The sequence below is a fragment of the Bison bison genome, unplaced genomic scaffold, assembly GCF_000754665.1.
Source record: "Bison bison bison isolate TAMUID 2011002044 unplaced genomic scaffold, Bison_UMD1.0 scf7180017864480, whole genome shotgun sequence".
NCBI lineage: Eukaryota > Metazoa > Chordata > Mammalia > Artiodactyla > Bovidae > Bison > Bison bison.
Genome location: NW_011495040.1, coordinates 3,703,344 through 3,716,554, shown reverse-complemented (window position 1 = coordinate 3,716,554; position 13,211 = coordinate 3,703,344). Strand labels below are relative to the sequence as shown.

Here is a 13,211-nt window from a genome sequence, read left to right as displayed (position 1 = left end):
TAAATAACCACATTTTAAAAACCTATATGCATGCACACTAAGTCACTTCAGTTGTGTCTGACTCTTTGCAACCCTATGGACTGCAGCCCACCAGGCTCCTCGGTCCATGGGATTCTCCAGGCAAGAATACTGGAGTGGGTAGTCATACCCTTCTCCCAAGGATCTTCCTGACCCAAGGATGGAACCCAAATCTCTTATGTCTCCTGCACTGGCAGGTGGGTTCTTTACCACTAGCACCACCTGGGAAGCCCCCTCAAAAGAAACCTAGGTCATGTTATAAAAACAGAACATATAGAGTAATATTTGTGACTACAAGTGTGATTTGATTTTTGCCTTCTATAAACAATATTCTTTGAAATGCTTAAAGTTCTTTTCTGGTGTGACAAGCTACAGGTGTACATGGGATGGTCTACTGATTAACCTTCTTAAAGTATTTCTTGGAAGCAATCAGATGGAGTTGGATTATAGGAGAATCCAGTGTCCAGCTGGCTAGGCAAACTTCTCAATGGCATTGCACAAACTGGAATGCCTTCACCAAGCTAGGGTCTCTCCCACGCTTGGGCCCACTGGGAGATCATTGACACTCAAAGGCTTGATGACTCCATTGGGGTCAATTATGAAGAGACCTCTTAGTGCAAGAACAGGACCTTCTAACAAATAGCACACCCTAATCTCAGGAAGTTTATTTAGTCACATCTGACAAGAACATGATGTTCATGTGGCCCAAACTACCATTTTTCCTCAGTGTATTTATCTGGGGTCAGGTGGCTGAGTGGGAATCTACCTGACACTGCAATGATTCTACATTATGAAATTCATTGGCTTTGTCACCAAAAGCAGTAATTTCCATAGGACACACAAAGGTGAAATCTGAAGGATAGAAGAGCACCAAATATTTCCCCTTAAAGTCATCAAGGCTTGGACTTCCCTGGTGGTCCAGTGATTTGGAATCTGCCTGCAAATGTAGGGGACATGGGTTCAATCCCTGCTCTGGAAAGATTCCACCTGCTGCTGGTCAACTAAGCTCATGCACCAAAATGAACAGTAGGCCCTGCTGCTACAAGTAGAGAAAGCTCATGAGCAGCAATGAAGACCCAGCACAGCCAAAAATTGATTAATTTATTAAAAAAAATATAAAATCATCAAGGCTTAGTTCTTTGAATGCTCCATTGATAACAGCTGTACCCTTACAGTAGCATGCATGCTGGGTGACAGCAAGAGCGTGGTATAAGGTCTGCAGAAGCAGAAATGTCCCAAGGAATGGCACCCACATGTCTGACAATTGAAACCCCAGAGCTACCTTTCCACATGGCCACCATCTTCAGTGTCAATAATGCCTATTTTATATTAAGTGAGATAATCCATGTAGAAAAGCCTGGCAAAAGGAAGTCTTTTTTTCAAGGTGAGCTATGATTAGTGTCATGGGTTGAATTGAGTCCCCCCAAAGTTATGCTGGAGTCCTAACTCCCACTACCCATGAATGTGACATTATTTGGAAATAGGGTCTTTGTAGATGTAATCAATCTAAGATGAGGGCATTTGGATGGACCCTAATTCAATATGGCAGATGTCCTTATGCGAAGGAGAAATTTGGACACAGATGTACACAGGGTGGAGAACCCCTTGTGAAGACACAAACCTAGAGGGAAGGTGGCCAGAAGCTGGAAGAGGCAAGAAGGACCTTTGTCTTGAGGTTGAAGAAGGAGCATGGCCCTGCTAACATCTTGATTTCAAACTTCTAGCCTTTAGAACTATGAGAAGATAACTTTCTCTTATTTTAAGCCGTCCATTTTGCGACTTTTTTACAGCAGCCCTAAATGAAGCCCAGGCAGCTCAGTGGTAAAGAATCCACCTACCAATGCAGGAGACATGGGTTTGATTCCTGGATCAGGAAGATCTTTCAGAAAAGGAAATGGCAACCTACTCCAGTATTCTTGGAAAATCCCATGGACAGAGGAGTCTGGCAGGCTACAACCCACAGGGTCACAAAAAGAGTCAGACATGACTTACCGATTAAACAACAACAAAACTAGTACAATTCGCATTAAAAAGATTTCTGGACTAGGATACCCAAGACTTCTTTCTTAGTTTTGACTTTGCTTCTAAATAGTTTTGTAAACTTGGGCAAATTATAAAGGCATCGATTGTTAGAGCTGAAAAAGACCTTAGGATCAGGGGAAGAAACCGAGGCCCACAAAGGGGAGGGACAGGCATATAACCCCAGAGAACCTCAGTGACTTCATCTGTCAACAAGAGATAATTATCCCCAGCCCACTTACTCTGCCCAGCTGTGGTTGACATGTCAATAAGATCACCTGGGTAGACCAGTTGCCACCACAATCTCAGCAACACACACACACACATACTACTGTCTGCCTTCAGAGGAGCACCCTTGTCAGTTTCCCAGGATTCTGGTTGATTCAGAGAAAGGAGCCAAGCCAATGATGAGCTATTTGAAGCAGATGGAATCCATAGGGTGTCTGGGCACCCATGTGACCATGAACCCACTGGTTAGGTAAGGAGGGAGGAGCTGGGTGAATGTGTCAGTGTGTCCTTTGAGAGGCAGTACAGAGAGCATCTATTGACATCAGTGAAGGAGAGTTTGGGCTCTTAGGGAAGAAAGTGATGAATGGACACCTGGATTCTGCACCAGGTGTTGCTGCCTGAGTCACTATGCATCCTTGGGCAAGTCTCATACCCTCTCTGGGCCTTTCCATATCTGCCTATACAATATGAAGCTGGGACCTGCTCCCAGATCTCTGTGACTCCAGAATCTCTGATCTTAACCATCATCTTATGCTGCCAAAAGAGATGAAAGCAACCGGTCAGTCCAGGGAGTACAGAGTGTCAGTAGGGCATTATGGACATATGCATACATCTATGTTCTAAAGTCACAGAGCTGACAGCATCAGAAGGTGATCTGGCTCAACCTGCCAGGTGATAGCCCTCCTAAGTGGATGTTGTAATAGCTTCTGGATACTCCAGTGATGTTTTTCTTATTCCTCTTGAGCATACTCATTCTGCTGGCATGAAAAACAGTCTTCCTTATATGAGAAAGTGATGAATATAAAGATTATGCTCAGTTGCTCAGTCATGTCTGACTTTTTGCGACCCCATGGACTGTAGCCCACCATGATCCTCTGTCCATGGAATTTCCCAGGCAAGAATACTGGAGTGGGTTGTCATTTTCTCCTCCAGGGGATCTTCCCAACCCAAGGATCAAACCCATTCCTCTTATGTCTCCTGTATTAGTAGGTGGATTCTTTATCACTACTGCTACCTGGGAAGCCCAAATATAAAGATTAAGAGTTTACAAAACCAATTCAAAGTCAAGCTGGGTTCTGCCATGCTTTTTAGCCTGTATGAATTTGGGCAAATCACTTTGCCTTTGCTAAGACTGATGTGGAAACTTTGCAGAGTCACCGTGATGGTGAAGCAATGGAAGACTGTGACAGCTCTTGGCAACCCTGGAACACAGCAAGTGCTCAAGAAATGTAGGCTTTCCCTCCCTTGTGTTCATCTGGAGTCAAACAGATTTACCTACTCTTTGTACTTCTGAAATTTCTTCAACTGTCTGAAAACGACTCTCAAGTGGTTCCCCAACCCTTAGCGTTTTCACCTTTCTCTCCATCATCATCTTCATCATTGCCATCAACACCATTATCTTTTATTATCATCATCACCAACAGCTTCCTCACCATCATCTTTAGTCATCAACTCTTTTTTTTTTTTTTTTTCATTGTACCATTCAGCTTGTAGGGTCTTAGCTCCCAAAAGTGAAAGTGAAAGTCACACAGTCAGGTCTGACTCTTTGTGATTCCATCTACTATACAGTCCATGGAACTCTCCAGTCCAGAATATTGGAGTTGGTAGCCTTTCCCTTCTCCAGGGGATCTTCCCAACAGGGATCGAACCCAGATCTCTCACATTACAGGCAGATTCTTTACCAGCTGAGCCACAGGGAAGCCCAAGAATACTGGAGTGGGTAGCCTATCCCTTCTCCAGCAGATCTTCCCAACCCAGGAATTAAACCAGCGTCTCCTGCATTGCAGATGGATTCTTTACCAACTGAGCTATGAGGGAAGTCTTGCTCCCCAAACAGCAACTGAACCTGAGCTCTCAGTAGTGAAAGCTGGGAGTTCTAACCACTGGACTACCAGGGAATACCCCATCACTATCTTTTATCTTTATCATCCTCATCATCGCATCACACACGTGAGTTAATACTAGAATTTATCATGTATTCTTACAGGTGTGGCCAGTGGATCCTTCAACAATCAGTGAACTGAATATTTTTCTCGTTTTATAAATGATAAAACTGCATCTCAGAGAACTAAGCTAACTTTCTCAGACTGACGCAGATAAAGGCATCAAAGACAGAAACCTAACCTAGGTTTCATGATGCCAAATCTTAGGACGGTTCCTTTGATGGCACTACTGTTTGGGGTTTTTGGGGGGGGTTTTTGTTTGTTTTTTATTTTTTAATGTGGCTGCATCCAGCCTTAGTAGCAGCCCATGGCTCTTCATTGTGGTGCTCTAGTTGTAGCACTCAGGCTCTCTAGTTTTGGCACCTGGGATCCAGAGAACAGACTTAGATGCCTGGCAGCCTACAGGATCTTAATTCCCCAGGCCAGGGACCGAACCTATATCCACTGTGTTGGAAGGTGGATTCTTAACCATTTGACCACCAGGGAAGTCCTGGAATTACTGTTTTTAGCAAACATATCACCCAGACAGCTCAGGTTATACAAGGAATGAGGTGGGAACCTCCATGTGTTTTCCAATGAGGTTTGATATTCTCCATTAAGTTCTTGTGCAACTGACTTCTCAAACTTAAAGGGAAAATTTTGTGCTTGAGTGTGTGACTGTGTATGTGTGTGTGTGTGTGTGTGTGAGAAAGGATGTAGGTATCCCTGGAAACCTCTGGAGCTCTGCTCCTGCCAAGCAGACTTGGGATTCAGCCCACACCTGTGAGATTTGGATGTCTTTTGTCCCCTGAGAGTCTCACTCTGCCTGGCTAATCCAGGCAGAGCTTCCTGCTGCCTCCTTTCAGGACGCAGTTCAGACCAGAATATTAATGGAGATTACAGCAAGGAGAAGAAGCAATCTGAGCGAGGGAGGGGGCTGCCGGGCAGGAAGCTTGGCATCCTGGTGGAATCTTTCCATACATGATCTCGAACCACTTGTTTGGAAGCAGTATGTGATGCAGGGGGGCCTTCCCTGGGGTGTCTGGAGCTCGTCTGTATCCTCTCCCCAGGTTGTTCCGAGGACAAATCGTCTCATACCTTTTTCAGGTAATTGACATGCACGCATCTTTCTTCCCCCCATGCATATCAAACTCTGCTTACTATAGAGTGACCTTACAGCCCAGTTGGACTGAGACAGGTTTACATCTACTGTCCTGACGTTTTACTATCTGTCACCATCAAAAGTGAACGTGAAAGTCGCTCAGTCATGTCTGACTCTTTGCAACCCCATGGACTGTACAGTCCATGAAATTCTCTAGGCCAGAATACTGGAGTGGGTAGCCATTCCCTTCTCCAGGGGATCTCCCCAACCCAGGGATCGAACCTAGACCTCCCGCATTGCAGGTGGATTCTTTACCAGCTGAGCCATCAGGGAAGCCCTGGTCACCATCAAAAGTGTCCCTATTTGGATTTTCTTCCAAGAATAAGCATCAAAGAAGACAAGGAACAAGAGCTACCACATGTGGGGGTTGCCATGTAGATTACTGGGAAGAGCATTAGACTTGGAAGCAAAGGAGGGTTAGACCACTTTCTACCTAAGTAGGACTCAGATGTGTCATCTGTAAAATGGGCATAATTATACCAACCTCCCAGGGTTTTTGATGGTGAATGGCCTTAGTGGGCTCTGTTCTCTGCAGTCATCACCTTGAATGATCTGTTTTACCTTCATTTTCCAGTTACAATTAAGCCTGTTTTTCTTCAGAATTTTTGAACGTCTGGTCACGTGAAATCAGTGGGGACTTTGGGCCAGCCAGGGTCAGGGCCTGGTCACCTATAGGATCTGCTCAGAGCTATAAATGATCCATGGAAAAAAAATTCAACCCATGTTTCAGTGTTGTGCCAGCTGGGACAGCCACACCCAAGGAACTGCTAATTTGGTGGATGGATTTGGAACTGGAAAATGAGAAAATGATTTACTTGTTGGAAGTTTAGAATATGAGAGGCAATAAGCAGAAAGTGGTATTAGGAGATGGATTAACTACACTAAAAGACTGAATGTCTGTCAGGGAGGAAGATACTGGAGTCAACCCTGTGAAGTCATTCCCCTGGAGATCCTGGCTTAGAAGATTCTCTTCAGCCTGTTTCCTGAGCCCAGCATTGCTCCCCAAGCCCTACATTACTGAGTTCCAAAAGGTCCCCTCGTGCCACTCTCCCGCTCCCTTCCACTGCTCGTGGTTGACAGGGACACTCGTCAGTCGCCATCTGGCCTGCCTACTATGCTGCATCTTTTCCGACCACACAGCACCTGAGCACCTAAGGCCATGACTACAGACACACCTCTGAGACCACCTCAATAAAACGGATATTGTAATCAAGCAAGTCCCATGGATTTTTTGGTTTCCCAGTGCATTTCAAAGTTACGTTGGGTTTCTGCTTCCCTGGTGGCTCAGATGTAAAGAATCTGCCTGTAATGCAGGAGACGCAGGTTGGATCCCTGGAGAAGGGAATAGCTCCAGTATTCTTGCCTAGAGAATTCCATGGACAGAGGAGCCTGGTGGGCCACAGTCCATGGGGTCGCAAAGAGGATACTACTGAGTGACTAACACACTTTCCCTGTTCTTATTGGTAAAGAATCCACCTGTCAATGCAGGAGACACGGCTTCAATCCCTGATCCAGGAAGACCCCACATGCCTCGGAGCAGCTAAGCCCGTGCGCCCCAACTACTGAGCCTGCGCTCTAGAGCTGGGGAACCACAACTACGGAGCCCACGTGCCAGAACTAGTGCAGCCCGCATGCCCTGGAGCTCATGCTCTGCAACAAGAGAAGCCACCACAATGAGAAATCCTAGCACTGCAACTAGAGAGTAGCCTCCACTCGCTGAAACTAGAGAAAAGCCCGCACAGCAGTGAAGACTCAGCACAGCCAAAAATAATTTTTTAAAGTTCTGTTAGTAGACTGTTGTATGATGTGTACAAAAGCATTATGTCTAAAAACTAAGATACATACCTCAATTGAAAAAATCTTTATTGCTATAAAATGTTAACCATCATCTGAGCCTTCAACAAATCATAATTTTTTTTGCTGGTGGAGGGTCTTGTCTTGATGTTGGTGGCTGCTAACTGATCAGGATGGTGGTTGCTGAAGGCTAGGGTGGCTGTGACATCTTAAAATAAGACAACAATGAATTTGCCACATCAATTGACTCTTATTTTCATGAATGATTTCTCTGTAGCATGCATTGCTTTCCAATAGTGTTTTACCCACAGGAGAACTTCTCTGAAAGTTGAAGTCAGTCCTCAGAAACCCTGCCACTTTTTCATCAATAAGTTCATGTAATATTCCAAATCCTTTGTTATCATTTCAACGGTCTTCACAGCATCTTCATTGGGAGTAGATTCCATCTCAAGAAACCACTTTCTTTTCTCATTTCCTAGAAGCAGTTCCTCATCTGTTCAAGTGTTATTATGAGATTGCAGCAATTTATTCACATCTTCAGTTTCCACTTCTAATTCTCTTAGTATTTTCATCACAGCTGCAGTTACTTCCTCTACTGAAGTCTTGAATCCCTCAAAGTCATCTGTAAGGATTGGAATCAACTTCTTCCAAACTCCTATTCGTGTTGATATTTTGACCTCTTCCCACAAATCACAAATGTTCTTAATAGAGTCAAGAACAGTTCATCCTTTCCAGTAGGCTTTTTTTTTTTCTCTTAAACATATTAATATATATTCAACTCATCCATAATAAGGTAAAGATTAAAATATTTATGATAAGAGAAAAAGCACCAACATGTATTTTCCTCTATCAAAATGCCAAAAATAAACAACTTCAAATGGAGAATAAATTTTATAATATCTACCAAAATAACCAATACATAGGCTCCTTAACCCATCAACTCTGGTTTTAAGAATTTATTCCACATGAATAAAATAATATATATTGCTATTGTTGTTTAGTTGCTAAGTCATGTCCAACTCTTTGTGACCCCATGGATTATAGCCCACCAGGCTCCTCTGTCTGTAGGAATTCCCAGGCAAGAATACTGGAGTGGTTGCCATTACCTTCTCCAGGTCCAATAGGTTTTCCAATGATTCTGCCCAGATCCATCACTATCTCTGGCATCCACAGCATTATGAAATGTATTTCCTAACTAATAAGACTCAGAAGTAGAAATAACTCCTTGCAGAGTGGATGTTGTATTAGCAGGTAGGAAAACAAAATTTATCTCATTATGCATTTCCAGAAGAGCTCTTGGCTGATCAGGTACATTGTCAATGAGCCGGAATATTTTGAAAGGAATCTTTTTTTTTTTTTTCTTAGCAGTAGATCTCAACAGTGGGCTTAAAATATTCAATAAACCATGTTTCAAACAGATGTACTGTCTGAGTGTTGTTCTATTTAGGTTTTGTTCTATTTATAAAGCACAAGCAGAGCAGATTTAGCATAATTATTAAGGGCCCTAGGATTTTGGGAAATCAATAAATGAGCATTAGCCTCATTATTCCCACCTGCATTATTCCCTAATAAGAGAGTCAGCCCCTTTGAAGCATTGAAGCCAGGCATTGACTCTCTAGCTCATTGACTGCTCTCTAGCTATGAAAGTCTTAGATGGCATCTTCTTCCAACAGAAGACTGTTTCATCTACACGGAGTACCTGTTGTTTAGCATAGCCACCTTCATTAATGATCTGAGCTAGATCTTATGGATAACTGGCTGCAGCTTCTACATCAGCACTGGTTGCTTCACTTTGTACTTTTACACTACAGAGATGTCATCTCTCCTTAAACCTCATGGACCAACCTCTGCTAATTTCTCACTTTTCCTCTGCAGCTTCCTCACCACTCTCAGCCTTCACAGAACTGAAGAGCAATAGGGCCTTGCTCTGGATTAGGCCTTGACTTAAGGGAATGTTAGAGCTGGTTTGATCTTCTATCCAGACCACTAAAACTTCTTCCACATCAGCAATAAGGCTGTTTTACTTTCTTATCATTTGTGTGTTCACTGGAGCAATGCTTTTCATTTCCTTCAATAACTTTTTCTTTGGCCCATGAGGCCTAGCTTTTGGACTATCATGGCTTTCAACATATCTTCCTCACTAAGCTTAGTCATTGCTAGCTTTTGCTTTGAAGTGAGAGATGTATGACTCTTCCTTTCACTTGAAAACTTAAAGGCCTTTAAAGGGTTATGAATTGGCCTAATTTCAATACTATTGTGTCTCAGGGAACAGAAAGGCCCAGAGAGAGGGAGAGAAAGGGACAATCACCGGCCAATGGAACAGTCAGAACACACACACACACACACATAACATCCATCCATTAAGTTCACTCCTTATATAAGCATGGTTCATGGCTTCAAAACAATTACAATAGTCACATCAAAGATCAATATCACAGATCATCCTCACAAATGTAATAACAATGAAAAAGTTTGAAAGTGAAAGTGTTAATCGCCCAGTCTTGTCCAATTCTTTGCAACCCCAAGGACTGTGCCACCCCTAGGCTCCTCTCTGTCCATGAAATTTTCCAGGCAAGAACACTGGAGTGGGTAGCCATTCCCTTCCCAGGAGATCTTCTAAACCCAGGTTTTGAATCCAGGTCTCTCATATTGGAGGCAGATTCTTTACTATCTGAGCCACCAGGAAAACCTAAAAAAGTGTTAGAAATACTGTGAGAATTACCAAAACATGATATAGATCCAAAGTGACAAAATGCTGTTATAAAAATGGTGCCAATAGACTTGCTCAACACAGGGTCATCACAAACCTTCCATTAAAAAAAAAAAAAAAAGATATCTACAAAGTGGAATAAAACAAGGTACCCCTGTACTCAGAGCCACAGGTGTTTCCAAATGCAGAAAGTATTGCCAGGCCTTGTTTAGGCTGTTTTCTCTTCTGAACGGGTCCTGGTTTTCCCCACCATGTGAACGCAGTCACCTTTTTTATTTATTTATTTATTTATTTATTTATTTTAATTTTATTTTATTTTTAAACTTTACATAATTGTATTAGTTTTGCAGTCACCTTTTTTAAAAAAATATTTTTTTAAATTTGTTTGGCTGTGCTGGGTCTTACTTGGTGGCACATAGGATCTATAGTCATGACTTGTGAATTCGTAGTTGCAGCATGTGAGATCTAGTTCCCTGACTAGGGATCGAACCAGACTCCCTGCATTGGGAACTCAGAATCTTAGCCACTGGACCACCAGGGAAGTCACTGCAGCCACCTTTCAACACCAAAAATAAAGAGTATTGATCCTCAAACCTTTTCTTGACTCCAACTCTCCGGGCCGTGTGAATCATTCCTCCCCTACTACTTCACTGTGAGTTTAGTTTTCTTTGCAAACATGGCCATACTTTAAGGGTGTTAGGTAGTTAGAATAGAAAAAGGAGTCCAAATTGGCAGCAGCTAAAAGACAAAGAATGAGATTAAGCATGAGAAAGGGGAACAAAGGAAAAATCCGTGGACCTGAGCGGGAACCTCAGGTGAAACAAACATGCACCCTTCCTGATTGATGATGGAGGCAAGCCCTAATTTGCATAGGGCAAGCTGGGGTGGGGGGAGGAGACAAAAAGTATAAAGGAGACAAGATGAGGTGAGGTCTCTCCTCCAGGGTCAGCCTGCCCTCATGCCTTGGGGGTGTACTATCCTCTATTTACCAAATAAAACTCTGAGCTGTAACCAAGCTGTAACACTGATCTGTCATTTCAAATCTTTGCTGCAATGAGACTGAACTGAGGAAACTGCACACTCTTCCAACAGAGGAAACTGTCTCTGTGTGTGTCCCCTCCATCCTGTGAGCTCTGGAAGGGGAGGTGCTGTCCCTACCCAGCTTTGCATTTCCAGTGACTCACACGATGGGATTCAAGTTAACCTCTTTAAGACTCTTCTCAGGACACAAGGTGCTTTGACTCTTTTATTAGTTAGGGTTCTGCAGAGAAACAGAACAAATATATTCATTATGTACAGAGATGTAGAGCTTGCCTTATGGCTCATTGATAAAGAGTCTGCCTGCAATGCAGGAGATGCGGTTTCAATCTTGGAGTCAGGAAGATACCCTGGAGAAGGAAATGGCAACCCACTCCAGTATTCTTGTCTGGGAAATCCCATGGACAGAGGAACCTGGAAGGTTACAGTCCACGGGCTTGCAAGAAAAGTTGGACATGACCTAGAAACCAAACAACAACCGAATATAAAGACAAGGGTGACACACGACCCAGAGAAGTTGACACATGAAATGAACCATCACAACTCCTCTGCAAAGCTGGATATTGTTTAAAGGCAACCAGCATCCATTCCCTCCCACTTCTAGCCTCTTAAGTACACTGTAGACTCAAACCTGAGAGCTGTTTCCCAGATTCCTTTGCCAGCAAGGATATTATTAAGGTTCAGGTTCTGCCAATGGATCAAACTGCAAGAGATTTTGAAGCAAGGCAGAGACATCCTCCATCCAGCACCAGGGACAGAAGAATAAACTCCTGCAGATGTAGTTTTACAGTGGCTGCTAGATTCCTATCCTCTTATGTCAGCTGTGCTGGCAGCACTGTAAGCAGATAGGGGTGAGGGCCCCTGTGAAAGAGAACCACACATGGCTTTCTTGACAGAAGAAAAGCCATTTTTGGCCTAAGGCATTTCATGATCTAATCCTGGCCTCTCACTCTTTCCATTGTTTCCCCATCTATTTGCCAAGAAGTGATGGGACCGGATGCCATGATCTTAGTTTTCTGAATGTTGAGTTTTAGGCCAAATTTTTCACTCTCCTCTTTCACTTTCATCAAGAGACTCTTTAGTTCTTCTTTGTTTTCTGTCATAAGGGTGGTGTCATCTGCATATCTGAGGTTATTGATATTTCTCCCTGCAATCTTGATTCCAGCTTGTGCTTCATCCAGCCCAGCATTTTGCATGATATCATCTGCATATAAGTTAAATAAGCAGGGTGACAATATACAGCCTTGATGTACTTCTTTCCCAATTTGGAACCAGTCTGTTGTTCCATGTCCTGTTCTATCTGTTGCTTCTCCACGATGGCAACAATGGAAATGGTGAGAGACTTTATTTTGGGGGGCTCCAAAATCACTTTCAGATGGTGACTGCAGCCATGAAATTAAAAGACTCTTGCTCCTTGGAAGACAAGCTATGACCAACCTAGACAGTATATTATAAAGCAGAGACATTGTTTTGCCAACAAAGGTCTGTCTAGTCAAAGCTATGGTTTTTCCCAGTAGTCATGTATGGATGTGACAGTTGGACTATAAAGAAAGCTGAGCACTGAAGAATTGATGCTTTTGAACTGTGGTGTTGGAGAAGACTCCTGAGAGTCGCTTGGACTGCAAGGAGATTCAACCAGTCCATCCTAAAGGAAATCAGTCCTGAATATTATTTAGAAGGACTGGTGCTGAAGCCTTAAACTCCAATACCTTGGCCATGTGATGTGAAGAATTGACTCAAAGGAAAAGACCCTGATGCTGGGAAGGATTGAAGGCAGGAGGAGAAGGGGACAACTGAGGATGAGATGGTTGAATGGCATCACTGACTCTATGCTCATGAGTTTGAGTAAGCTCTGGGAGTTGGTGATGGACAGGGAAGCCTGGTGTGCTGCAGTCATGGGGTTGCAAAGAGTCGGACATGACTGAGCAACTGAACTGAATCCTTGCCTTAATGCTTGTCCTTGAACAAGTCTTGCTGATTAACAATTTTAAGGGAACAAAAGAATGCAGGAGCAGAGGAGAAGCAGTCAAGAAACAATAGTTGAGTGATAAAACAGAGTCCTAGTTCCTCCTGAAAGAACATACATCACAGTCTGATACTTACCTTTGAGTTCTGCAGGCAACTCCACCCAAGTGGAGGAGGGAATGATGATGTTGACCTTGTCTGATACTTGTGACTTCAATCAACTACAGCTTAAACTCTGTCGACCTTTGTCCCAGTTCTATGCTGAAATCTCCTCTGCTCAAGCACCTTCATGAATATGCACGTACCCTTAGCTTAAAACTTCCCCAATTTAGATGTTCTGGGAGACATTGCTTTG

At 43.3% G+C, this 13,211-nt stretch overlaps 1 pseudogene; it reads right to left on the bottom strand.

Annotated features, from left to right (window-relative positions):
- Nucleotides 1–409: 409 nt before the first annotated feature.
- On the bottom strand, nucleotides 410–1,273 carry LOC105004601 (annotated as a pseudogene).
- Nucleotides 1,274–13,211: the final 11,938 nt, after the last annotated feature.